We start from the raw sequence: 20,237 nt of genomic DNA, 5'->3' as shown, positions 1-20,237 counted from the left end.
GTGACAGCCGGGCTGGGGGGCTTCCCCGCAACCTCCCGAACCGAACCCGGGGTTCAGAAAAATTTTGCCTCTTGTTACGAACTTTTTTCGAGTTACGAACCGGCGTTCGGGAGGCTTCTGGGAAGCCCCGCCGCCCGGCTGTCACCTTTTAAAACAGCTGCACGGCTTCCCAGCAGTCTCCGAACGCCGGTTCGTAACTCGAAAAAAGTTCGTAAGAAGAGGCAAAATTTTTCTGAACCCCGGGTTCGTATCACGAGTTGTTCGTAAGACGAGGGGTTCGTATCTTGAGGTACCACTGTATTTTAAAGCCTTCTTTTTGTAAGTTATGTCTTGTTTTTAATTTCATTTGATCATCTAATAATTCTTTATTTTTTGGTGTCTTTCCTGCATCAAATTAGGGTGACAAATCGCCTCTAGTGGGGATATCCAGTCTGGAACAGGTAAAAGATGGTCTTTCTTAATATCTTTCTAGATTTCTAATAGGTACTTTCTTATTGTATGCTTTTTAAAATAGGAATGTGTTTTTTCTTTATCATACCAAAGGAAGGCATGCCATCCAAGCATCAAGTCATGCCCTTCCAAATTTAATATTCTTCTATTTTCTAATGTGACCCATTCTTTAATCCAGGTTAATGTGGCTGCCCGGTAATATAATTTCCAATTAGGTAAAGCAAACCCTCCTCTTTCCTTTATATCTTCTAATATACTTAACTTTACTCTTGCCTTCTTACCCTGCCATAAGAATTTTTTAACAATTGTTGTTAAATCCTTAAAATATTTCCCCCCTGAATTTATAGGTAATACTTGAAATAGGAACAATATCTTAGGTAGAACATTCATTTTAATGGTTGCTATTCTTCCCATGAAAGATATCACCCTTATTGTTTATTTTATCCCATGAAGCATTATTAAGGTTGGGAAACACTAGGTTAGAGGGTGTGCTTGGGGGGTGCATTAGTAGGCAGCACCAGCACAGAAGTCTGGGCCAGGGTGCACAAATGTGAGAGATTTTTGACCTTCCCTGTCAGCTTCCCCATTTGACTTTCTGGAGAAGCCAGCAGAGAACGTTGCAAATGGTGATTTGAGGCACTGCAATTGGTTGCAAATGCAAACTGATGACCAAGCATTCAGTTTGCAATCACTTGACAATGGATGTGCTTGGATGTTTGGAACTCCAAGTGACACTTTACGACCATCATAACATACAGTATGACTGTACTGAGCAGGCTTTAACTCAAGGACACTCTATAATCAATAAGTATAAAAAGTACCTTTTGAAGAATTAGTCTAATGAAAGTTATTTAAAACAAAGATCTCTGGTTTGTTAAAACAAAATATCACAACCCTTTCCAAACGTCTTGCAAATGATCATTATCACTGCCCCACCATTTTTAATTTCCAGGGAAAAGGGATATCTTAAAATTAAAGTGGCTAACATTTCTCAGCCTATAATAATCAACCTATAATAATAATAATTGTTTTACATTATTTTCCACCTTTCCTCTAATGTAGACCTTCATGGTTTAATGCAGTATCTGAACTCAGAATCTTCATGGTGAGATTGTTCATAATATGGAGAAAATAATACCAAAGAATCCTCACTGAATTCACACAAAACAGGCAAGTCAGAAATCTAGCAGCTGTAGTTAGAACAATATAGTAGGCTTGTTTACTTCTAAGTTTGATTTGGTTTGTTGGTGGGGCAAGATAGTCTGCAGCAACGTTTATCCCTATTCAGTGTAGAATGTGAAACAGAAAATGAATTAATTTAGTAACAAAGTGAAATTATTATGCCACTCAGACATATTGTAGGAAATCCCAGAGGATAGTGTTGGAAGAAATATCAATCTGGTTCCAAGTGAAAAGAAGGACACTGGAAACAGGTTGATAGGAAAAATGGTTTACAGTGATCCCTCGGTTAGCGCGGGGGTTACGTTCCAAGACCTCCCGCGCTAACCGATTTCCGCGTTATACTGGATGCGGAAGTAAAAACACCATCTGCGCATGCGCGCCCTTTGTTCCATGGCCGCACATGCGCAGAAGGTGGAGCGACGCAAGTTCGGAGGCTGGCAATGCAATGGTGATTTTTCCGGGCTCCTCGCCGCTACCCACAGGGCAGCGCTGGCGGCAATGGCAACCCTCCCTCCTTCCCTCCTTCCCTTCTCTCCCTTCCTCCTTCCCTCCTTCCTTCCTCTCACCGGCTTTCTTGGGGCAGCGCTGGCAGCAAAGTTCCAACAGTTGCAAAGCTTTTTTTTGCGTTTGCAACGATTGGTCGAGATTTTGGCCAATCAGCAATCAGTATGACGTCATCGGGCGGGAAAAACCGTGGTGTAGGAAAAAAAAACGCGGACTTATTTTTTAATTAATATTTTTTGAAAAACCGCGTTGCAGCGTTTCGCGCTAATCGAGAACGCGCAAATCGAGGGATCACTGTATTGGTGTACCACATGGGTTTTAGGTCCTGGGAGCTGACCACATGGAGTGGAGAATGAGGGGTATTTATACCCTCTCTTGGCCCTTTCAATTCAATTCAATTTATTAGATTTGTATGCAGCCACTCTCCGAAGACTCGGGGCGGCTCACAACAATAATAAAAACAGTATAACAATGGAACAAATCTAATAATAAAATTATATTAAAAACCCCCAACAATTTAAAAACCATACAGCACATACATACCAAACATAAAATATAAGAAAGCCTGGGGGAGATGTCTTAATTCCCCCATGCCTGGTGATATAGGTGGGTCTTGAGTAACTTGAGAAAGACAAGGAGGGTGGGGGCCGTTCTAATCTCCGGGGGGAATTGATTCCAGAGGGCCGGGGCCACCACAGAGAATGCCTCCCACTCCCAACCCCCCCAGCCGGCACAGAAGGATACCATGGTCGATGGTATCGAAAGCCGCTGAGAGGTCAAGAAGCACCAGGACAGAGGACAAGCCCCTGTCCCGGGCTCGCCAGAGATCATCCATCAACGCGACCAAAGCAGTTTCCATGCTGTAGCCGGGCCTGAAACCAGACTGCTGAGGGCCTAGATAATCGGCTTCTTCCAAGGACCGCTGGAGTTGGAGCGCCACCATCTTCTCAACAACCTTCCCCATAAAGGGAAGGTTGGAGACTGAACGATAGTTGTTAAGCATGGCTGGGTCCAGGGAAGGCTTCTTGTGGAGGGGGCGCACAAGTGCCTCCTTATAAGGAGCCGGAAAGGACCCCCTCCCCAAAGAGGCGTTGACAATCTCCTGGATCCAGCTCCATGTCACCTCTCGGCCGGCCGAAACCAACCAAGAGGGACACGGATCCAGTAAACAGGTGGCGGAACTCACAGCTCCAATGGCCTTGTCCACTTCATCAGGTGTCACCAAGTCAAACTCCTCCCAGACGGATGGACAAAGACGTTTAGCACCAGTCACCTCAACTGACTCGTTGTCAGTCGATACTGTTCCTATGCAGATTCCCATAGGGCCATATAGGGCCATGTTTGTCTTGAAGTCAAGTTTGGTTGAAGTGATGCAATGAAGGGCTGAGAATTAATTCTACCTTTGTTCAACCTTGCTGCTGGGAGTAATGGATAACCAAATCTGTATTTCTAAAGGCTAGCCTCAGTTTAGCATCTGCTTCAGGGCAAGGAGCTGAGGCTCTGAGTTTCTGTCTTCTATAAGATAAGAAAAAGATATAATATTCTGCCTTTTAAAACATTTCTCAAAATACTTCATTCTTCTAGGAGGGGTGGGTTCTAACTTTCTACAATAGGGAAGATAAGGAAAAGGTGGACAGATTATATCCATTTACACACAGTATGCAAAAATGGCAATAGCTTCTACAGATTTGAAGAACAATAACTATGAAACTGCGAATGTATATAAAGGTATTGTGTGCAACTTTGTATTTTTATAAAATAAAATAAACTTCACTTCCAAAAATGTACATTAGAAAAGGGAGAATTTAATCAAGTACCCTGATTCTAATTGCTATCAGATTAATTCATATTTTTAGAATGCTTTCCTTTGATGAACTTTTCTGATGATATACTGTAGTTTGCACAAGTATATCCCAAACTGAAATATCAATTGGTTTTCCCCCCCCTTTGTTCTGTGGAACAATCAGTACTCACTTGTGATCATTTTGTTCGGTAATCGTGTCATTATGAATAATAGTGGCTGAAATTGCAAGGATTTGCAGCAACGTCTGGACGATGATGATGCATCAATTGAATTTTTCTCTATCCTGGGACCCTCAATGACTCATAAAGATATAATTCGTTTTTATAACTGTCAGATAAATGTGGGATCAAATGACAATGGAAATTTTAAAAAAAGATCCATCCCTGTTCGACTAGCAATTTAAAGTGTGTGACATTGCATTAATGGAAAGAGGGACCCAACCACCGAACAATGTGACATCGTATCAAAGCTGTTTTGAAGCCAAAATTTCCTTTTATTTAAAATAGTAAAAGCATTATAATTCCTTAGCACTATCATTGCAATTCTCTTTTTGGGAATACATATTTAGAAGTGTGTAAAAAACCTTATTTTTACACTGAAATTACACTGAAAGTGGAAGTAGAGACTAGTCCAATGTTCCCTCTAATTTTTTTTCGGTGTGGGCAGAAAAGTATAGTGTCTGAGCGACAGTCCCTTTGGGACTGGGCAGCATAGAAAAATAAATAAATAAATAAATAAATGAATAAGAAAAAAATCCCTTCTTTTTTTATTAAAAGAAATTAATAATAAAACAAAACCAAAATCTATTACTATTATTATCTTCTCTTTTTCCATCCCTGTCTCCTCCCCCCCTTGTGTGTGTGTGTGTGTGTGAACTCTTGAACCATTTCCAATTAGAGGTGAGCTATTGGGAATGGTTCAAGAGTTCACACACACACACACACACAAACGGCTGGGGTTTTTTTTCTCTGTTATTATTTGGGTGCTTTTTACCATATGCTTTAAATCAAGAGTCATTTCTCTCTCTTTCTCTCTCCCCCTCTTGCTCTTTCTCTCTCTCACTCTTTCTCTCTCTATTGCTTTCTTTCTCTCTCACTTTCTTTCTATCTCTCTTGCTTTCTTTCTCTTCTCTCTCTTGCTAGCTCTCTCTCCCCTCCTTTCTCTCTCTCTTAGCAGCGGCATTGGGCAGTAGCCCTGGGACGGCAGCAGGGTGATCAGCTGTGATGCGACAAGGCGGCTGCGAGAGCGCTTTCTCCAAGCGCTTCAGGAACGCTTGCCCTGCCTCTACTGCAGCCCCCTTGCTGGAAGTCAGGGACAAAAGCACTCCTAGCGAAGGGGCTGCGAGAGGGGCGGGGCGGGCATTCCTGAAGCCTACGGAGAAAGCCCTCTCTCGCAGCCCCCTGGCTGGCTGGCAGCGCTTTCGTCCCGCAGCCGCCACCACCGCGAGAGAAGTCGCGCCCCAAGGCAGGAGGCGGCGGAGGAGGAGAGGGGGCAGATCAGGCGGGCGGGGGGCATGGCTGAGAAGCCAGGGGCGCTTTTGGCCGGAGGCACCGTGGGGAGGCAGGGGCGGCCGCAGCTCCCTTTCCTCCTACTGCCGCACCTCCCCGCCCCCCCCCCCCCGCGGGCTGGCAGGGGGATGGAGAGCGCGCACCCATGGAAAAGGGTGCGTGCAGGGGTATTTGGGTGTGTGCGCCTGCTCACGGGCGCAGCTTACGGGGAACGGTGGAGACTACGTCATCAGCCTTGGTCATCACCATGCCTCATGCAATATTCCACAATAGCACTTATATACTGCTTTACAGTGCTTTACAGCCCTCTCTAAACAGTTCAAAGAACCAGCATATTGCCCCCAACAATCTGGGTCCTCATTTTACCCCCCTCAGAAGGATGGAAGACTGAGGCAACCTTGAGCCAGTGGGAATCAAACTGCCAAATTACAGGCAGTCAGTAGTCAACAGAAATAGCCTGCAGTACTGCACTGTAACCACTGTACTACCATGGCCAAATGACTGTAAGAAGTGTTAGTCTTCAATTTATAACCATTCATTTAGTGATAGTTCAAAATTATGATAACATGGAGGGGAAAGTGACTTACTGTATTTTTCGGAGTATAAGACGCACTAAAATATAAGACACACCTTAGTTTTGGGGGAGGAAAATAGGGGAAAGAATTTGCTTACTGGGTATTCATCTGGTTAGCGTCCTTAGTCTGGTCAGCTTCAGCACATTATTTTATCTCCTGGATAAGGGCTTAATTTTTTTTTATTCTGAGAAAGAAACAATGAAAGAACTTGTAAGCCAGTAAAAGCTGGTAACATCATTAGCACCTGGAAAGAAACAGTCAGAGCAAGTAGAGCAATGGAAAAAAACCCTGCAAAGACTTAGGGCTTGGAAAACATTCTTCTTTGCAGAGAGTAACAACGAAAGAGCTTGCAAGTGGGTAAGAGCTGGGAACATCATTAGCACCTGGTTAGGGCTGGAAAGAAAAATCTGGAGCTTCCTATTTTGACCACTTGTTGTCTGTTTGACAGGAACACGATTAGCCAGTCATGTAGGGGTTTAGTGATGCTGTAGGATTTTAGTTTCAGAAGTAGTTTATCATGAACCACTGAGTCGAAGGCTTTAGAGAAGTCTATATAAATTGCATTTATTGCTTTGCCCTGGTCAAGTTTTGAGGTCCATATACACTGCTCAAAAAATAAAGGGAATACTTAAACAACACAATACAACTCCAAATAAATCAAACTTCTATGAAATCAAACTGTCCACTTAGGAAGCAACACTGATTGACAATCAATTTCATATGCTGTTGTGCACATTCAACTTTGTACAGAACAAAGTATTCAATGAGAATATTTCATTCATTCAGAGCTAGGATGTGTTATTTGAGTGTTCCCTTTATTTTTTGAGCAGTATATTTTTGCTGTGTAGTAGTTGTAGATTGCAGGATATTTTTTTCTTGAAACCTAATTGCTTGTTGGAAAGTAGGTTGATTATTTTTAGGTGGATGGTAATGGATTGGTTTGTGATTGATTCCATGACTTTGCATGTGATGCAGTATAGAGAGATTGGTCTGTGGTTTTCTACTAGACTTTTGAAGATGGAGATGACCGTGGCTAGTGACCATAGATTTGGTAGGGAACTGGTCTTGTAGAGTTATGCTTAGTGGTTCAGCTATGGCTGTGGAGAGCTTTCTTAGGAAGTATGGGCATAGTCCGTCATTTCCAATTGACAAGGAAGATTTTAAGCTGTGTAGTGCTTTTTAAACATTGTCTTCAGTGAAGTCTATTTGTGTTAAATTTTTGTGAGTGTTTGTGGTATGGGTATGGAATTTTGGATATGAGCCATTGCTGTTTATAAAGACTGAGCCAAAGAATGTGTTGAAGAGGTTAGCTTTGTCTGTTTCATCATAGCATTCTTTGTTGTTGGGTCCTTTTAGTGGTGGGAGGGGTCCTTGAGTCCTTGAGTTTGTTATTTACAAAGTTGTAGAAGGTGCAGTTGGATTTGGTGCACAGAAGGTTTTCTGTGATAGTTGGAGCAGTCCATCTTTATTTGGTGGCATATATTTTTGTAGCAATTTTTGAAGTTAGTTACATAACCTGCTTTGTTTTTTCACCAGAGGATTTTTTTTTTGGACTGTAGCTTCCTTATTGATATGGGTAATTTGTTTTTCTTGGTTATGGTGGTTATCAGTGGTACGTGTAGTCTGATAGTTCTTTTGACTTCAAGCAAGAAGATATTATAGAGATCATCGGCAGTGTTATAGCCAGAGTGTTACATCCACTTTCATTGTATATTTGCTAATTTCTGATAGTCAGAATATGGAGTTCACCCAGAGCTCTATATGAACAATGATATAGAAACTCCAAGGGAGTTTGTGTCTCGACATTGCTTAGAAGTTTTTTGTTTTTTGTTTAAAGTCTCCCAGGTAGCTGAAATTGAGAAGCCATTAGATGAAAAGACGTAACAATGTGACAGCACCAAGCACCAAGTTCCAAAAATCAAAGCTATTTATAAACTGTTATTGTCTACATCTGCTTTGGCAATGCAAATAACATTTTCTCTGGAGGGTACTTGCTTAATGAGTATTGACAGTCTTTGATGGCTGATGACTAGCTAGTGGCACACACCTCCTACCTTGCCAAAGGATTGGAGGCAAGCCATGGCAGCTTAAATATAACTTGAAAAACAAACCTCAGTTTTTGCAGAAAATAGAAGCTGAGGAAGGGAACCCTTCAAAGCTCACTATTACTGCTTCTGGGTGTTGCATTGTCATTGGAAAGCTAATGATAAAAGCAACATCCTTGTTGCCATTTTGTGTTGCACACTTAAAGCTGAGAGAGGAATTTGTACCTGAAACAAAGAAGGAATAAGCATACAGCCATATACATTTCTGTATGCAGTAAGACATTTATGCGTGTACTGGCATTGTTAATCACTGAAATGGAAACATTAGGATTTTCCCCATAATCCCAATAACCTCCTTCAGAGGATGAATCACTGAAGTAATAATAAAAGGTTACTCAATGCCACATATCCCTTAAGAAGATGCAACTAATTATAATGATTTTATATGGAGGATGAGCCCTTCCAAAAGCATCTTAGGGTGTTTGGTGGGGGGGACGAAATTTCTCTGATGAGCTTCTCTAAAACGAATTGCTAATTATATAGCTTGTCCCTGTCTCTTTAACCAAATTTAAGAAGGGGGAGGATGTTTGGGGAAATTTCTAAAGGTCGCCGTGAGACAATCTAGCTATTTTATGCTTCATTTGCTTGTATTTCTTAAAACTTCAGTGGAAACAAACTTCGTGACTGCAGAAGGCTGCCTTCACCCTAGCTGTTTCTTCCAGCTGAATGAACTCCTTATTTCTTAACGTGGTAGAATATTTATCCCTTCCTTCCTTATTTACCAGGCTTATGCTTCTCCAATCAGCAAGTGACTCCAGGCAGTTCACTTCCTTTGGGAATTTGGGTTAAAAATAAACAAATTCATAAAAATAACAACCACAGTAATAATCCCAAAAAGGGAGAAAGAAAATACCAAATCACTGTAAAAAAAATGACTTTCCCCTGTAAGAGGAACCTTATTACCTTTCAGAGCCCAAACATCCAATACATTTACTAATTGTCAAATGTATTAGAGATAGTCTGATCCTCAGGGAGATATTATTCGTAGGAAGCAGGGTGGTGGAGGTAGAGGCATCAATAGCAAAAGGCGACTTTCAAGGTCTCTGTAGATGACATTTCATACGAGTGGAACAGAAAGACTACTGTTTGAGATATTTATTTATTCCTACTCACAAATTCATAAAACGAAGTAATGCTTCACATGTTATCCCAAGATCTATAGCTGAATAATACTATAATATTTTCAATAAGGAACCACTGTCCATTGAGGAAGCATTCTAGCAATGGAGACATTTCCTGGAACACAGCCCAACTAATGCAATTGCACACAGGCCAAAAGAATATAGACCCCTGGTTCCCAACATGGGGGAATTTCATTTTTAACGGGGGCAATTAGAACCTTGTTTAAGCCTAGTTAATGGCCTTTTAGCTTCCTCTGTGTGAGTAGTTCACTTTTTGAATAATAAGAATTATATGTCATGGGGGGGAGGCCTCAGGATTTTAGAGATGCTTAGGTGGGGCATAGCCAGGGGTGGGCTACTGCCCGGATTGACAGGGGAACACAGTGGCGTAGCAAATATGGGGCTCCACCCCAGAGTAACCAATTTGCATTGAAAGATGTTGAAAGAAAATGCAGGGCGTCCTGCATAAGCCACACCCACAGTTTGGTAGTAAAACTTTTGGTAGCCCTTCACTGGGCGCAGCCAAATAAAGGTTGGGAACCACTGGTCTAGACATTCTGAAGAAAGCACAAATTCTCCTGCTTCAGCCAATCTGGGTGGATCCAGTTATTCTCCCATTTTAATTTCCCGTAAAGAAATTCTTATATGCGTGAGCAACTTTAGCTCTTCCCAGGTAAAAAGATTAGGACAGACTGTTGCTCTGCTAGATGAGGTTAAAGTGCAACAGTAATGGTGTTTGTGCAAAGGCTTGGATAACTGATATCCAGGGAGTCCCCAGAGAATATTATTTTGCTTTGCACATCTGATGTGGATCATCTGCTTCACAGTGATCATTCCAAGATTGGATCACCCAAACTGGTAGTGATCCACTAGTGACGTCATAATGGTGCCACGGATGCAATTCTGTCAGTGCCAGTCCATGGACGATGCCATCTCTCTTTTTTTGTTTGTAATTTTCTGGAAATATTTCCCTGTTTGGATGGCTTATCCTCTTCCGCTGCTTGAAAATGGGCCCGCCCACCCACCGCCGGGTTAATACTGACCTTTATTTCTTTGCCCTGATCAGCAACTGAGCATGTGCGGAAGCGAAACTGCATGAGGGGACACGCATGCGAACCGATGGCAAAGGTAAGTGGAACCCATCCCTGGATCATTCATATATAGTATCTCACAGAAGCAGTGAAGGGCTACCAAAAGGTTTACTACCACACTGTGGGCGTGGCTTATGCAGGACGCCCTGCATTTTCTTAGAAACATAGAAACATAGAAGTCTGACGGCAGAAAAAGACCTCATGGTCCATCTAGTCTGCCCTTATACTATTTTCTGTATTTTATCTTAGGATGGATCTATGTTTATCCCAGGCATGTTTAAATTCAGTTACTGTGGATTTATCTACCACGTCTGCTGGAAGTTTGTTCCAAGGATCTACTACTCTTTCAGTAAAATAATATTTTCTCATGTTGCTTTTGATCTTTCCCCCAACTAACTTCAGATTGTGTCCCCTTGTTCTTGTGTTCACTTTCCTATTAAAAACACTTCCCTCCTGGACCTTATTTAACCCTTTAATATATTTAAATGTTTTGATCATGTCCCCCCTTTTCCTTCTGTCCTCCAGACTATACAGATTGAGTTCATTAAGTCTTTCCTGATACGTTTTATGCTTAAGACCTTCCACCATTCTTGTAGCCCGTCTTTGGACCCGTTCAATTTTGTCAATATCTTTTTGTAGGTGAGGTCTCCAGAACTGAACACAGTATTCCAAATGTGGTCTCACCAGCATTCTATATAGTGGGATCATAATCTCCCTCTTCCTGCTTGTTATACCTCTAGCTATGCAGCCAAGCATCCTACTTGCTTTCCCTACCGCCTGACTGCACTGTTCACCCATTTTGAGACTGTCAGAAATCACTACCCCTAAATCCTTTTCTTTTGAAGTATTTGCCAACACTGAACTGCCAATACAATACTCAGATTGAGGATTCCTTTTCCCCAAGTGCATTATTTTACATTTGGAAACATTAAACTGCAGTTTCCATTGCTTAGACCATTTATCTAGTAAAGCTAAATCATTTACCATATTACAGACGCCTCCAGGAATATCAACCCTATTGCACACTTTAGAGTCATCGGCAAATAGGCAAACCTTCCCTACCAAACCTTCCCCTATGTCACTCACAAATATATTAAAAAGAATAGGACCCAGAACAGATCCTTGTGGCACACCGCTTGTAACCTGACTCTGCTCAGAATACTCGCCATTAACAATAACTCTCTGATGTCTACGCTTCAGCCAGCTGCAAATCCATTGAACTATCCAGGGATTAAGTCCAATCTTCACTAATTTATCTATCAGCTCTTTATGTGGAACCGTATCAAAGGCTTTGCTGAAGTCCAGGTAGGCAATATCCACGGCACCACCTTCATCCAACACCTTTGTGACATAGTCAAAGAAATCAATGAGATTAGTCTGACATGATTTGCCTTCAGTAAAGCCATGCTGATTTGGGTCTAATAAGTTATTGTTTTTTAGGTGCTGATTTATCCTCTTTTTGAGTAGAGTCTCCATCATTTTAACTACAACTGATGTCAAGCTAACTGGCCTGTAGTTACCAGCTTCTTCTCTACTGCCCTTCTTGTGAATAGGCACAACACTGTCCATTCTCCAATCCTCAGGAACTTCTCCTGTTAACAAGGATTGGTTAAACAAATCAGTCAGGGGGGTAGCAATGACAGATCTGAGTTCTTTAAGAACTCTGGGGTGGATGCCATCTGGACCCATTGCCTTATTTATCTTTAATCGTTCAAGTTCTTCTAAGACATCGGCTTCTAAGATCACTGGAGCTGAATCCGTACAGCTGGAAGCAATGCTATATCCCTCTATAGTATTATTTTGTAAGGTGTCTTTTGAGAAAACTGAACAGAAGTAGCTATTGAAATGGTCAGCGATCTCCTTATTCCCATTAATGCATGTATTATTCCCGGTACTAAGCTTCGTGATGCCGCAGTTTTTCTTCTTCTTATCATTAATATATCTGAAGAAGGTTTTATCCCCCTTCTTTACAGATTTGGCAATTTCTTCCTCTTTTGAGGCTTTAGCAGCATATATTATCTGTTTCGCCTCCTTCTGTCTCATTTTATATACCTCCCTATCAGCTATACTTACAGACTCTTTATACCTCCTATAGGCAGCCTTTTTTTCATTGACTATAGCCCTTACATCATTGCTAAACCATAGCGGTTTCTTCTTCCTTTTACCTTTAGTTATTTGTCTTACATACAGTCCAGTGGCTTTTAAGATGGCCTTTTTTAATACAGTCCACTGGATGCTCGCTCCTGCCATTTTATCCCTCCCCTTTAATTCATTATCTAAATATTCTCCCATTGCATCAAAATTTGTTTTTCTGAAATCCAATACTTTGGTTGCATTATAGGATTGCTCACAATGAGTTTTTACATCAAACCACAAACATAGATGGTCACTGCAACCTAAATTTTCTCCCACCTTGACATCTGAAACCCAATTCCCATTCGTAAAAACTAAATCTAGAATATTCTCCCCTCTAGTTGGTGTCTTAACCAGCTGTGCCAGAGCTGCTCCTGTAAAGGCCTCTACTATATTCTTACTTTTGCATGTAAGGGCACTGGGGATATTCCAGTCAACATCAGGCATGTTGAAATCACCCATAACCACAATATCTCCCTTTACTGCCATTTGGGTAATTTCATCCACCATCTTGTTGTCATATTCCTCGGATTGCCCTGGAGGCCTATAGATCACCCCAATTCTAATGACAGAACCTTCTTTATTTTGCATGCAAATCCAGAGAGTCTCTAGATCTTGACACGTATTTTGAATTAGTGTTGTTTTTAGACTTTCTTTAATATAAATGGCTACTCCACCTCCCCTTCTCTCTATTCTATCCTTCCTATACAGTGTATATCCTGGTATGGATATTTCCCATTCATTAGAATCCTTAAACCATGTCTCAGTTATGGCAACCAGGTCCAAATTATCTCTAGATATTATGGCCATTAATTCACAGAGCTTGTTGCTCAAGCTTCGAGCATTTGTGCACATTACCCGAAGAACATTATTTTCGTTATTAGTTTGCCCCTTATCATCAACAACTACATCTATATTATTTGCAGCTCCCTTTTCATAAGCTTCCAAAAACTGCTTTATCCTCATTGGTCGGGGACAGAAATCACCCACATCAGTTACATCTCTGTCCCCTTTACCTAAGTTTAAATGCCTGTCCAAAAAAGTTCTGAATTCCTCACCGAGCACCTGGGTACCTCTGTATGATGGATGCAAACCATCCCTCTTAAACAACTCCCTATTAGACCACCTACTGACATCATGACTTACATAGCCAAAACCTTCAGCTTTACACCACTGCCTTAACCACACATTAAACTCTCTGATACACGTTGTTTTATCCTCTTGGCCACAAACCGGTAACACCTCTGAGAAAGTCACTGAATCAGTTATTTTACCCAGCTCCACACTTAGACATTGAAAATCTCTTTTTACTACATTAACATTTCTCTGGGACAAATCATTTGTGCCAAGATGCACCACCACATCAACGTTATTACCTTTACTCACAGTCTTAACAATGTTTGTAATCCGCCTCCTGTCCCTGCTGGCAGTGGCCCCTGGGAGACACCTCAGCACCTTCACCACATCCTTGCTCTGTCCCAAATCAACACCTCTAACGGTCGAATCACCCACAAGAAAATGTGTCCATGTTGAAAGATCTTTCAACATCTTTCAGTGCAGATTGGGTGCTCTGGGGTGGAGCTCCATTTTTGCTACCCCACTGCATTCCCCCCTGTCCGGGCAGCAGCCCACCCTTGCACAGAAATGAATACACATTTTATAAATATTTAAATATATCTTCTCATGTGACAACACTGATGAAATAACACTTGTGAAGCTCTAGTGAGCTCTATGCCCAAGAGAGTTAGGGCAGTACTGGAAAATAATCGTGGCCACACAAAATATTGTCACTTTGGGCCCGGTAGTGGGATCTTACTGGTACATCTAATTGGGCACAGCTCTGCGGCTCTGGCGCACAAGTGCGCATTCAAGCAGGTAGCAAAATGCCACACAGGATGCACGCATGCACATGTTTCAGTGAGGTTTTTTGCTTCTGCCTTAGGTGCACCGGTAGGAACCCACTACTGTTTGGACTCCATTTGGACATTATCATTTAGGGGTGTACTCACTTTTGTTGCCAGCAGTTTAGACATTAATAGCTGTGTGCTGTATTATTTTGAGGGGACAGCATATTTACACTGTTGTACAAGCTGTATACTCACTATTTTACAGTAGCAATGTGTCATTTCTTCAGTGTTGTCACATGAAAACATACAATTAAATATTTACAAAATGTGAGGGAGTGTACTCACTTCTGTCTCTTCCTTTAAATAAGAAATGTTATAGTCCTGCCATAGCAATAGAACTCCTGGACATTGTGAAACATTAAAATCTAGGTACAGTGGTACCTCTATCTACAATCACTTCTACTAACAAACTTTTCTAGATAAGAACCAGGTGTTCAAGATTTTTTTGCCTCTTCTCAAGAACCATTTTCCACTTACAAACCTGAGCCTCCGAAACTGTAACCAGAAAAGGCAGGGAGAAGCCTCCGTGGAGCCCCTCTAGGAATCTCCTGGGAGGAAATAGGGCCAGAAAAGGTGGGGAGAAGCCTCTGCAGGACCTCTCTAGGAATCTCTTGGGAGGAAACAGGGCCTCCACCCTTCCTGTGTTTTCCCCAATTGCACGCATTATTTGCTTTTACATTGATTCCTATGGGGAAAATGGCTGCTTCTTACAAAATTTCTACTTAGGAACCTGGTCACGGAATGAATTAAGTTCATAAGTAGAGGTACCACTGTACTCATTTCTGGTAGCCAAGTGTCAGAGTGAATATTAAAAACTGTTTCTTAGCATGTTTTTCCACATGCAAAGTCTATTCCTGGAAAATCAGCTGACTTGGTCCAGCCTCTGAATTTCTCTGAAAACTCGGGAGTATGCCTCCATGGATTTTTTTTACTGATTCTCACCTGCACACAAGCATTCATATAGTTGCCTCATCATCCTAGCTCGCATGGTCAAACTGAGAAAATAAACTAGGTATTACAACAAGAGTGAAGGTGTCCCTTATGAAGAAAACAGTTGAAATAAAAGTGAGTTTGGTCTAGTAGTCAAGGCACTATATCAGAAATCAGGGACCATGAATTCAAGTCCCACCTTACCCATGAAAGAACTCTGTCTCAGCCCAACCCACCTCATTGGATTGTGGTTGTGGGAAAATAGGAGGAGCAATCTGTGTTGGATATGTTCACTGCCCTGAGTTACTTCTAAAATTAGTAAAGGCAGGCTATGAACAGATGGGATATAAAGAGCCATGATAGCACAGTGGTTAAAATGCAGTAATGCAGGTTTACTCTGCCCAATTCCCAGAGTTTGATCCTGACCGGCTCAAGTTTGACTCATCCTTCTGAGGTTGGTAAAATGAAGACCCAAATTGTTGGGGGCAATATGCTGATGTTATAAACCATCACAGAGTACTGTAAAGCATTGTGTCTGAGGTGAAGGGAGGCATAGAAATCTAATAAATAAATAAATAATAATACATAAATATAAGTCTAATTGCTAGTGCTAAACAAATAAACTATTGCCTCTTGTAGCATTTGTCTCAGTGCGTTTTTCCATAGGAATGCGTTTTAAAATTTCTACTCCAGTGTTTTCCTTTCCTAGAACTCCTGCATCTGCAATTCCTCATGCCTTGAACTTTTTGAAGAAGAGACAGACTACTCAACTCCTCTTAAAGAAAAAGCAGGTTTAGCAAAAGCTGTATACAAGAGGACAAGAGGCAACTCTGAGCCAAAATTGAGGAAAAAATTTCAGTGTGGCATTCGACTTTATCTTCAGGATCACGACCTTTCAGAAAACTGTACTCAACGTTTATTGACCCTTCCCTGTCAGTCTTTCATCTGGAATTATCTGCATTATAAGAGTCATCATATGTTTCATAGATCACTGTGGTGCATGAAAAATTTCCCTACAACATATACTTAAAATTGGAATGGGGAGAGAAAAAATATGTAATGGAAGCTATTTTGGCCTCTGGATGCAATGGGAAACATTTGGAATGAGTGATTGATTGGGACTGCCTCCAGATTCACTGAGAAACCTAAATGATGTCCACACCAAACACCTTGAACAGCATTTTCTCTAAAATTTTCAGGAAAGTGCCATCTCTGTGGTCTGTGCCTCAAAGTGTGGGATCCTCCAAGAAGGTATGGAGTTCCCAGCATAGTGGGTCCATCACAGCAGCTGACAAGCGACCAGAAAGAAGGTAGATTCCCAAGACCTCTCTATCACTTTCAGACCCAGTGTAACATGTTGTCATCAAAATTCCTACCAATAGATACACGCCTTAGTTGAACACATTTGTTCATGTGGATATGAGGAGATTCAAACCATTGCCTACCTACTGCTTTTGGTAATTTCCTCAATGACATACAAAATGTTCTTATTTTGCCTCTTCTGCATCAATATTCAGGACGAACATTTATTTATTATATAGAGTTCATATTTATAGTCTAATGCTAGTATTACTGTGGCTAAGTTGTGTGCGGTTAAACATATGAAATATCATATTCTGGTTGTGATGATTTTGTATGTTTTTGGCTTTTATCTGGCTCATTGATTATAATAATCAAGTAAATTAAGTACAAGTTCAGAAGTTACTTAATTGTAACTGTTAATTGTATTGGAATGGATTCAGTAGATTTTTGGGAGGTAGCAATAATCTGGAGCTTCAAAGTTTATATGTTATATCAGTCTAAGTGAATGTCCTTCTGTGATGATGACACAATAGCAGAAATTCCCTACCTGCTTCTCCCAGAGTGTAGAAATAGATTACCAGTGTGCATTCCTTACAACATGCAGATTTCAGAATGAGAATAGGTGGAAGGGACCTTGGAGGCCTTCTAGTCCAGCCCCCTCCTGAAGCAGGAGATCCTATACCAGTGATGGCAAACCTATGTCACGGGTGCCACAAGTAGCACGTGGAGCCATGTCTGCTGGCACATGAGCCATTGCTCTAGCTCAGCTCCAATGTGCATCTGTATGCCGGCCAGCTGATTTTTGGCTTGCACAGAGGCTGTAGAAGGGTGTTTTTGGCTTCCAGAGAGCCTCCAGGGGGATGGGGGAGGCATTTTTACCCTCTCCCAGCTCCAGGGAATCCTTTGGAACCTGGGGAGGGTGAAACAAGACCCTACTGGGCCCCACCAGAAGTTGGGAAACAGGCCATTTTCAGCCTCCTGCGGGCCTCTGGGGGGCAGGGGAAGCTGTTTTTGCCGTCCCCAGGCATTAAATTATGGGTGTGGGCATTCATACCTCAGAGATGGGCTACTGCCCAGAAGGGAGGGGATGCAGTGGGGTAGCAAAAATGGAGCTCCACCCCAGATCACCCAATTTGCACTGAAAGATGTTGAAAGAAAATGTAGGGCATCCTGCATAAGCCACGCCCACAGTGTGGTAGTAAATTTTTTGATAGCCCTTCACTGTCACACATGTACGATAGTGTGCATGCATGCTCTTTTGGCCCCCGAGGGAAAAAAAGGTTTGCCATCACTGTCCTATACTATTTCAGACAAGTGACTGTCTTTTATTAAAATCCTCCAGTGATAAAGCACCAGTGAAGGGCTACCAAAGGGCCCTGCATTTTCTTTCAACATCTTTCAGTGCAAATTGGGTGCTCTGGGGTGGAGCTCCATTTTCACTACCCCACTGCATCCCTCCCATCCAGGCAGTAGCCCACCTCTGTGAAGCACCCACAATTTCTGAAGGCAAACTGTTCCACTGGTTAATTCTCCTCACCATTAGGAAGTTTCTCCTTAATGCTAGGTTGCTTCTCTCCTTGATTTGTTTCCATCCATTATTTCTTGTCTTGTCCTTTGGTGCTTTCGACAATAATTTGACCTCCTCTTCTTTGTGGCAGCTTCTCAAGTATTGGAATTCTGTTATCCTGTCCCCCCAAGTCCTGGTTTTCTCTAGACTAGCCAGAAATGAACTGTAAATTAGAATCTATGAATCTTATGTCAACTAATCCAGTTAAATATTTGAACGCCAGACAGTAGGAATGGTCTACCTGGTGCCCATTAAATGATTCAGTCCAAGTACTACACAGATGCTACTTTTGTTTGTGTTGCATTTTTTTAAACATGTATCAAAAAGATTTCAAAGAGAAATCTATTTTTGCACAAAACAGTTTTCCATATGAACATTTCATTAATATTGTATACAAATATAAAATGCCATATACAAGTTTTGATTTAAAATATCAAGTTTGTCCCCTTGTTATATTGCGTTAATTTCCCCACTTTTCAAAATCAAAGTCAATTTTAATTTGGTACATTGTTTATTTACTTTCTTTCTGTACAATAAAAATGAAAGCTGAATTGGAACACTATTGTTTTATTTGGCAATTAAACACTTTTAATTCACAGAAAGTGAATACATTACTTCTGAGTATGGTAAGCAGAGTTTTCCACATTTATAAATTAAAATCCACACAATAAGATGAAGATGTCTAGTAGTTCCTCGTTTCAGTTTTCATTGTTGCTGTTACCGATCATTACAGTTTTGCCAATCAGTTTGAATTGAAAGATTTACTTTCACTTTATTCGACCCAGCAGCTAGAACCAGATATTCTTGGCTATAGATTTTTCATACTGATTCTTGTAATAATAGGAAATGTTTAATTGATAAAACAGGCATCTTTCTCAGTGTATATTTCCTGATTGGACTTCAATTTCCTCTACCTTAGCAATAAGCACAGAGAAACATCTTATATTATCACAGCTTTGTACCTGGTAATTTTACAGCCTCCCCCAACTGAGAAGGTATCAGAATGGAAAATGATATCAATGGAAAATATGATTTGAAAACTGCATTGCTACATAGAGAGGTATATTGTATCAGTACAGAAATAAATAATATATATTATGATAGTTAGTTGGAGAATATCAAATATCAGCCATAGGTCCTTTGTCCTTCTACAGTTTGATTACCGATGTGGAATAGATTTCTTTTTTTATAAAGACACTGTTCATTTCTCATTCCAGAACTAAATGGATAATATGAGCAACTGATATTATATTTTCTATCGATAATTCTCTCCATATATATCTTCAAATTCCTTTGCGTTTCTGATTAACTAATAACAACTTGATTTATAAAAGGATCGTTCAAATCTAAGAGCCCAGAGATCATTCTTAGTACAAGGACAAGGATAGACATATTAAGTTTCCAACTCCAGCTACTACAAAATCCCATAGTGCTAATTCTCCAGAGATTACGCCATTCACACCTTGGTAATCCTAAATCATACCATGAGCCCTCCTTAATCTGAAGGTCTGCAAATGTGTTGGGCTATAAAGAGGCATCTAGCACAGATATATAGATTGAGAACAATGAGAATCATACTTCAACTCATTTCAACAACAACAGACTGGGAAGATCTGGTTTAAGTAATGCAACCAAACAGGTCTGATAATATGATTTTGATCTTCAAGGTGAATAGATAATATCTAAAAAGCCATTGTGTTGATTCCTTTTTTTAATACATCCATATTGCAGATGGATGGATTATTGCAGGGGGCTCTTACTACAATGCTACAAAAATCCTACAAGCTAGGCTCCAGCAATATGTGGATTGAGAACTACAGGCAGGATTTCAAAGAGGCAGAGTAACTAGAGATCAAATTGCCAACATACGCTGGATCATGGAGAAAGCTAGGGAGTTCTAGAAAACCATCTACTTCTGTTTCATTGACTATGCTAAAACATTTTTGTGTGGATCATAAATTGTGGCAAGTTCTTAAAGAGATGGGAGTATCAGACCATCTTATTTGCCTCTTGAGCAATCTATATCCAGGTCAAGAAGCAACAGTGAAAACTGGACAC

General features: G+C 41.0%; 1 long non-coding RNA gene across 1 annotated transcript; it reads left to right on the top strand.

Annotated features, from left to right (window-relative positions):
* Positions 1-405: 405 nt before the first annotated feature.
* LOC139158444 (uncharacterized) lies at positions 406-16,199 on the top strand. Its single transcript, XR_011557693.1, has 3 exons — positions 406-440; positions 1,513-1,620; positions 16,020-16,199. It is a non-coding gene; the product is annotated as an uncharacterized lncRNA (long non-coding RNA).
* The last annotated feature ends 4,038 nt before the right edge of the window (positions 16,200-20,237 follow it).

This window comes from Erythrolamprus reginae, chromosome 2, assembly GCF_031021105.1.
Source record: "Erythrolamprus reginae isolate rEryReg1 chromosome 2, rEryReg1.hap1, whole genome shotgun sequence".
In the NCBI taxonomy this organism is placed as follows: domain Eukaryota; kingdom Metazoa; phylum Chordata; class Lepidosauria; order Squamata; family Dipsadidae; genus Erythrolamprus; species Erythrolamprus reginae.
This window is presented reverse-complemented; position numbering and strand designations above follow the sequence as displayed.